This window comes from Schistocerca serialis, chromosome 6 (genome assembly GCF_023864345.2).
Source record: "Schistocerca serialis cubense isolate TAMUIC-IGC-003099 chromosome 6, iqSchSeri2.2, whole genome shotgun sequence".
In the NCBI taxonomy this organism is placed as follows: Eukaryota; Metazoa; Arthropoda; class Insecta; order Orthoptera; family Acrididae; genus Schistocerca; species Schistocerca serialis.
In genome coordinates, this window is record NC_064643.1 from 672,711,849 (window position 1) to 672,720,965 (window position 9,117).

Here is a 9,117-nt window from a genome sequence, read left to right on the forward strand (position 1 = left end):
GTCCGCAAACGACTGACTATAAATTTAGAAACGAAAATCGTTGTAAAACTTCTGACAATGGGATACATGCACCAGTGCTATTGTTGCTGAGATTACAGTGTAGGCAACTTTCAGAGTTGATAGTACGTACTGAAACAAGAAAAAATGTAAATGACATCTCTTCTACCACAATCACTTTAGTTTCGATTTTCTTGGAGGCGGTAGTACGGTCACAACACGAAAAATGGTCCAATTAATAAGGGCTCTAGAATCCATACCTTACGAGCTTTGAGCATGAGTTTATATTTGCTACTCTGCAACAGATACCTTCTACTGAACAAGTGCCCATAGCTCTTAAGGTATATATTTTACAGCCCATATATACTGGCCTTTCTCTTTTTCTTTTCTTGGTCTACTGTACCACTACCTAAAATATCGAAACGAAAGAGCTGGCACTTGAAGAGATGATTTGCACAGTATGGAATATGAACAAGTGCTCATTTTAGAATCCATGCTTACTAGATATTTTTTCTTGTTTGGTTCATACTAACACCTCTGTAAGTTGCCTACCTAGCAATCTTAGCAACAGCTGTATTGGTACTTGTATTCCATAGTCAGAGTAACAGAACGATTTTCAATTATAAGTTTCTACTCGGTCATTTCCGAACCATGGTCATCTACCTTAAAGTGGTACACCTACCCTTATCATCCCTGAAAGTTGTGTAGCATCATCACGGTACCATATCATCACCACGGGACCATCCTGTCTACCAGAGCGCCAACGTATAGCTGCATATGTGGCACTCCATGACGAACTTACCTGCTAGCCCTAATCAAGTTGACGAGATTCTCTCGGTGCCTTATCCCATCCAAGCCTCCAATAAACTTGTTCTTCCTCTTCATCCTTCTCCCTTCTTACTAGGCTGAAGGAGGAGGAGTAGCTTAGTGTTTAACGTCCCGTAGATACCGTGACCATTAGAGACGAAGCACAAGCTCGGATTAGGGAAGGATGGGGAAGGAAACCGGCCGTACCCTTTCAAAGGAATCATCCCGGAATTTGCCTCAAGCGGTTTAGGGAAACAGCGGAAAACCTAAATCAGGATGACCGGAGACGGGTTTGAACCGTCGCCGTCCCGAATGCGAGGCCAGTGCGCTAACCATTGCGCCACATCGCTCGGTTCCTAGGCTGAAGACTATTCCCTTGAGTACTCTTTAGTCCATCTTGAGGTTTTCACCGAAAGTTTTCCTTGGGTAGCCTGCTTTGCTTTTGCGAGTTGGTGCTTTATTTCTTATGATTTCCACAATTTTCGTCGCTCCATTCTGTTTATGTGTTTCTTCCTTTATGTCTTTCCTTAAGGTGCTTTACGATTTCCACAATTTTCGTCCTTCCATTCCGTCTATGTGTTTCTTCCTTTATGTCTTTCCTTAAGTGTCAACTCATTAATGGAGAACAATATGTACATTTCTAACGCTTTCACTTCTCTCAGTGTCTTCCCTGCAGTCCTTTGCAGAATTTTCACGTCCATTGTTCCCAAACGTCTTCTAGTTTTTGATGTAGCAGGTCCGTAGTATCTTGTCTTACAACAGTTCCTTAAGCTTGTGTCTCGGCATCTTTTCCCAGTTGTATGTTTTTTCCAAATTGTAACTTTTAAACACATTTGCTTTGGCTAATTGTTTCCGAAACTCCTTTTCGACTTTTTTCACAGATGAACAATTCAGTATCAATGTATTTAAATATTATAATCTGTAGAATTAGTTTTTTATCTACTTCCAGTTTTGATCTAATGGGTTCCACAGATTTACCATACTAGTCGTGCAGTGCCCCTACACAGTCTTTGAGCCAAAGCTATAAAGCTTTAGCAGAAGTAATGGGAAGTAGTGTGGACGGCACCGTAGAGATTTGCATTGATAGCCATGAGTCGGCAGCCACCAATGTGGCGTCATTTGGGTCTCAGTACCAGACGCATAAGTAGATTGCGACGTAAGGATAGCCGAGTGCAACAGTAAACTGTCCCACACAGTGGTAACTGTGTAGATAGTGGGGCAGTGCCACCACACGACGACAAGTTTCTTGCTGCCGGTTTTTAGTGAAACAAATGCACGTCATAGGCATATCAGTAAGTACGAACTTCGAGGCAGGGAGGGTTTCTCGCCGCCAGAAAGCAGCAAAACCACCACGACACCAGAGCTATGCTGAGCACCGAGGTAACCGAGTATCACCATCAGAAGCCATGGTTTAGAGACCCTGCTGTGCCTGCTGCCTGCACAAACTCCTTCGAAGGTCTTAGTCCCACACCATTGCTGATCCTGAAAGTAGTGCGTCGCTGACTTCAACGGACAAGGCCTGTAGAGGCTGCTGGCTCACCGCAGGCTTTCCATCAGCAATACTGAGTACCACCTCAGCTGTGAGGACGCAAGGTGCCTCCCACTCAACAGCATCAGCCAGAGACAAAACAAAGACGAGAAGTGATCTCAGTATGTCATGTACTGAAGTCAATAAAAGTCATTTCTTTCAACAGTGTTTCCACTGGGGTTGATCCCTCACTCGTGGTCGATTGGGAGATCATTCCAAATTCTGGCAGGCAGGGGTCAATCGTAGGTCCTCCCCCCTTCGTTTGACGAATAGGTTTCGGGTGTTATCTGTGGCTGACGCTGTCTCTGTGCCGGATGCAAATCGTCCACTCTGTTCCAGAGAAAGCTTCTCGGACCGCAAGGTCTGGGCATTCACAGAGGGTGGGTTTGCTGGTAGTTGGGAGCTCCAACATTAAACGCGTAATGAGGCCCCTTAGGAACTTGGCTGCCAAGGAGGGGAAGGAAGCCAGTGTGCACTCCGTGTGCATTCTGGGGGGGGTTGGGGGGGGTAGTAATTCCGTATGTGTAAAGGGTGCTTCCGGATGCCATGAAAATTACAGGGTGCAGCCAACTGCAGGTGGTGGCTCATGTCGGTACCAAGGGCGTGTGTCGCTTTGGATCGGAGCAGAATCAGTCTGGTTTCGGGCGGCTAGCGGAAATGGTAAAGACTGCCAGTCTTGCTTCCGAGATTAAGGCGGAGCTCACCATCTGCAGCATCGTCGATAGAACCGATTGTGGTCCTTTGGTGCAGAGCCGAGGGGAGGGTCTGAAGCAGAGGCTCAGGCGGTTATGTCACCGTGTAGGTTGCAGATTCCTTGACCTGCGCCATCGGGTGGTGGGTTTCCGGGATCCCGCTTAATAGGTCAGGAGTCCACTACATACCGGAGGCGGCTACACGGGTAGCGGGGGCTGTGTGGAAGGGAGTGGGCCGTTTTTTTAGTTTAGAGGGTCCCAGGGAACCACAGAAGGGGCGTCCGTCTAAAATTGGACAGGTGAAAGACAGTAAGGTAGTTGCAGAAACGATTGGTATTGTAGTTGGAAATTGTCGTAGCTGTGTTGGGAAAGAACCAGAGATCCTAGACCTAATAGAAAGCACTGAAGCTATAATAGCTGTAGGTACAGAGAGTTGGCAAAAGCCGGAAATAAGTACAGCTGAAATTTTTGCATACGATCTAACAGTGTTCAGAAAGGATAGATTAATTACAGTTGGTGGTGGAGTATTTATTGCTGTCAGAGGTACTTTGCCTTTTAGCGAAACTGAAGTAGATAGTTCGTGTCAAATAGTATGGATAGAAGTTATACGTGACAATCGGACTAAACTATTAATTTGATCGTTTTACCGACACCCCGACTCAGAAGATATAGTTGCTGAACAGTTCAAAGAGAACTTTAGTCTCATTTCAAATAAGTACGCCGCTCATACAATTATAGTCGGTAGTGACATCATTCTACCTTCGATTTTCTAGTATAATTACACATTTAAAGCCGGCGGCAGGCACAAAACGTCATCCGAAACTGTACTGAATGCTTTCTCAGAAAATTATTTTCAACAATTATTTCATGAGCCCACTCGAAGCGTAAATGACTGCGAAAGCATACTTGAATTTATAGGAACAAATAATCCTGGACAAATAGTGAGTATTGTGACGAACACACGGATTAGCGACCACAAGGCAGTTGCTGCTAGGCTGAATACCATAACACCTACAACCATCAAAAAGAAACGCAAACTATATCTATTTAAAGAAGCTGATGAAAATGCTCTTAACGCCTTTTTAAGAGACAGTCTTCACTCGTTCCGATCTGTTCATGTAAGTGTAGAAAAGTTGCGGAATGCTTCCAAAGAGATAGTATACACAGCGATTGAGAGATATATACCACATAAATTAATAAGTGATGGTACTTAACCCCCATGGTACACAAAACGAGTCAGATCGTTGTTTCAGAAGCAACGAAAAAATCGTGGCAAATTTAAAAGAACGCAAAATCCCAAAGACTGGCAAAGTTCTGCAGAAGTTCGAAATATAGCGCGTACTTCAATGCGAGATGCCTTTGGAAAATCTCCACAACGAAATTCTGTCGCGAAATCTGGCAGAAAACCCAAAGAGACTCTGGTCATACATAAAACACACCAGTGGCAATACCTTCACTGAATGTCGCAGGTTTCAAACGTCAACATTAGGTTACAATATCTCCGTATGTAATTAACATTTTACAATGCAACAAACGGCACTGATTACGTATTTGTTTATATGTTCAGATGTGCTAACAAAACTAACGTGGTTCCATTTAAAAAAACGTAGGTTTGTGTTAAAAAACATACTTCCGTGCATTTTTGTATGGTTTGTAATAAACAATTACACTAGCCCCTCTCCTCACGTTCGGTCTGTGGAATCTGTTCGTCAGTATTTGATGTGGTTTACAAAATATATCCAGCGGTAACATTAGGTGACTCACCCTGTATATTGTATTCGAACATTATGAAGCACCTCGAAGAAAACGTTTTATTGACATATAGTCAGCACGGATTCAGAAAATATCGTTCTTGTACTTATAAAGTAATAAGTGCTATCGACAGGGGATGTCAAACTGATACCATATTTTTAGATTTCCAAAAGGATTTCGACACCGCTACTCACAAGCGTCTTCTAACCAAACTGCCTGCCTAAGGAGTATCGCCTCAGTTGTGCGACTGGATTCGTGATCTCCCATCAGAAAGGTCACAGTTCGCAGTAATAGACGGAAAGTAGACGGAAGGAAAAACAGAAGTAATATCCGGCGTTCTCCAAGGCCCTCTATTGCTCCTGATCTATATTAACGACATAGGAGAAAATCTTAGTTGCCGTCTTGGATTGTTTGCAGATGATGCTGTCATTTACAGTCTTGTAAACTCATCAGATGATCAAAACGACTTGCCAAATGATTTAGATAAGATATCTGTGTGGTGCGAAAGGTGGCAATTGACCGTGAATAAAGAAAAGTGTGAAGTAATTCACATGAGTATTAAAGGAAGTCAGCTAAATTTCGATTACGCGATAAGTCAAACAAATCTGAAGGCAGTAAATTCTAGTAAATATTTAGGGATTACAATTACAGATAACCTAAACTGGAACGATCATATAGATAATATTGTGGTTAGAGCAAACAAAGACTGTGATTCATTGGTAGAACACTTAGAAGGTGCAACAGGTCTACTAAAGACACTGCTTAACACCATGATTGTCCGCCCTATTCTGGAGTATTGCTGTGCGGTGTGGGATCCACATCAGGTGGGACTGACGGATAACATCGAAAAAGTGCAAAGAAGTGTAGCTTGTTTTGTATTATCGCGAAATAGGGGAGATAGTTTCACAGACATGATACGTGAATTTGAGTGGCAATCGTTAAAACAAAGGCGTTTTTCGTTGCGACGTGATCTTCTGGTGATATTTTAGTCACCAGTTTTCTCCTCCGATTGCGAAAACATTCTGTTGCCATCCACCTACATGGGGAGAAATGATAATCACTATGAAATAAGAGAAATCAGGGCTCGCATAGAAAAATTTAAGTGCACCTTTTCTCCCCGAGGCGTTCGAGAGTGGAATTGTAGAGAGACAGCTTGAAGGTGGTTCATTGAACCCTCTGCCAGGCACTTTATTGTGAATAGAGAGTAATCATGTAGATGTCGATGTAGACTTGGACCCCATCAATCACCCCGCACATTACAGAGCAGTTTCAGGTGTCGCCACAGTCAGCGGCGGAGTATGTGGTACCCCCGCTGCATGATATCTGAAATACAGTTTATAGTGTCATCATTTGTGGTTAGTGACAACATTTTTGTTTTTGTTTGTTGATAATCATGGGATCAAAGTGCCGAGTGTGTCAGTATACAAGGATTAACTTTTGTAAGCCATATGAACCACTAGACGTACAAAAGCTTAAGGGCAATTCTTAAGCTGATCGGTCAGAACCCATTTGTTTTACACAATGCGAGTTGCTTGGGCATTCTGCACCTTGTGCAAAGTCTTTTACTTTATGCGTAAGGGATTTGTGCACATACCCAGCCAGTGTACTGAGCCCATTCAAGACACAAGTAGGTTTTTAAAGCAATCAGTGGAAACCGGTTCTGCGTGGGTTATTAATAGATTATTATGTTTGGTTGCTTTGTTTTAGTCGTAAAGTTTAATAAGAAGAATGCCATGGCAAAACTGGTGAGGTGTAACCTGTGAGGAGGCTACACAGTCATTTTTAAATCATGTGATTCAGTCAAATGCGGATAAAATAGTTGCAGACAATAATCTGGTAGAGAAAGATCAGGAAATAGGAGTATTAAGAGCACAAGCTCCAGGAGTGGATCCTTGTTCGTCTCTGGTCTGGCAGAGCGTCTAAGGATGTGTAGCAATTTTCGTGGTCGTCGTCTACCATTGGGGTTTTTCTCATTAACAGTTGCTTCATATAGCAAGACTGCAATTAGTGGGGGAAGCGAAATCGTTTGTGAGATGGGTAAAAGTGCTATACAATCCACAGACCTTTGAACAACTCAGGCAGGGGCTACATAAAGAGTATAGGAAGGCGCAGAGTGAGAGGTTTTCCCATGAGCAAGTGAGTATGGCCTTGAAGAGACAAAAGGAAGCGACTGACGATTTTACATATGGGATCAGAAAACTAAGTGCCCACACATATGATTTAAGACAGAGTGAGGAGATGGACAAAGAATTGTTTCAAGGAGCCGAGCAAAGTGGACTTTATGTTTCCCTGAGAGGTTTGGCGCTGGAGATGACTAGGAGGGTGCGCTCAAGCAGTGGTTAGGTAAGCACTGGAGTTTGAAGAGATTGATGTTTCCACGTGTGCAAGGCATCAAAGACTGTGTTTGCGTCAAATAAAAGATGTCTTAATGGTGGTCGTGCTGGACAACGCTAGCAGCCATAGGGTGAGAGAATAATAAAAATGGATTGGACTTCCGGTGATTTAATAGAAATAGTGGTAGGTGTGGTATGAGACAATGGCACGGATGTAGAGGTAATAGGAGAGGTGGTCTGAGTGAAGAGGAGTGCCTTTCCAACACTAAAGGGAGTTGCAGAGCCATCGGAGGGAGTTCTCAGTAAAGACGAATGCAGTATGCAGTAAAAGTTAATGCAGGGGAAGTATGAGCAATAGCAGGTGTGATGGATGGTAGGAAATATAAAGTTTTATGGAGAGAGTAGTGCATGTGTTGGTGGCCTCAAGAGAGTTATTGAGTAGGAGGTGCTGGAACCCACCACGTTATAATTTACGTCGGATAAGGGATGCTGTTATACGACGATTGAGATCAGCAGTGAAGAGGTTTTCATTGGAAACAACCAAGTTTAGGCAATGTGTGAAACTGGTGCGTCATGTAACCGAAAGCTGCACTTTCATCCTAGGGTACGACTTTCTGCATCATTATCATGACATAATGGGGCTTTGACGATATATGGTGGAACTTAGTGGGAGGATATATTAGGGGAAACTGTTGACAATATCGATCTGCTGCGAGGCATGTCTACAACATGAGATAATCCAATTTAACCGTAAAGACTGTCATTAAGGCTTGATTTACATGATTCTATGACGGAAGACACCAGAAAGTTGGTAATAGTGAATGTGGAACTAGGCTTCCCGAGTTGGTATGTTATGTGTTGTGGAAGGTAATGAAGTGTAGGATGTAGTATGTTATTTGGTGAAACTTAGTACTGTACACATGTAAGAGAGAGACTGGAGCAAAGCAGTCTCCATGAAAGTTGATAAGTTTTTCGGTAAGGAAGTTAAGTTGATGAAGGGAACATTATTGGCGATGCTAGAGATTCCAGATGAAGAAGATTGCTCCACACTCATTGTACACTACAAGAGCACACAACATTCTGCTAGGACTGCATTTCATGAGAAACTGAAGCATTTAAAGTGGACAGAGAAGACACAGTCTGAGTAGCTGTTGTTAGAATTCAAGGTTATCTTGTTTTTACAAGGGCGGGGAATGATGCATCAGGTATATCAGAGGCCGTTCAGAATACCACTGTCGCTGCAACCAGTTTTAGTGACTACCTCCATTTGAATAGTATGACTACGACAGATGCCCACCTAATTCTAAACATCACAGAGATAAGAGAGTGGGAATAGTCTCAAAATGTTACAAGAAAAATTGCATTTTCTGCACCCTCGGGACACTACTAACATAGGAGGACATAGTAGAATACACCGACAACATACCAGATGCAGTGCTGAAAGGACTGAAACACTGTCAATGTCTAATGTATCTTCGTCCAATGTATCCGGATGACGTCTTTTCATCAGATACGGAAGAGCATAGGAATAGACTGAGGGAGGTATTCAGGAGATATCGAGCATCCATTTGACGCTCAGTATGGATAAATGTTACTTTGTAGTAGAGAAAGTCAAGTTTTGGGCAATATCACTGGGAAGTATACTTAAAAACTGATCCTAGGTCCATTCAACCAATGCAGTACTTTCCAGTACGAGAAACTAAGAGGGAGTTGTACCCTTTCCCGGGCTTCACAAATCATTATAGCCAGTTTAGAAGGGGATTACAGATATTACAACACATCTTACGCAATTGTTGAAAATGGTTGATAAGTCTGTACGATTGGAGGAATATCAGGGATTATTCGTCGAATTAACAAAGGTGTCATTGAGTCCAGTGTTGCTGTTTCCAGACTTCCAAGTGGAGTTCATATTATCAAGTGATACATCTAATCATGCTTTTTGATGTGTTTTAAGTCAAGATGTGGGTGATCAGGATTGTCTTGGCGTCGAGACAGTTGAACGAAGCTG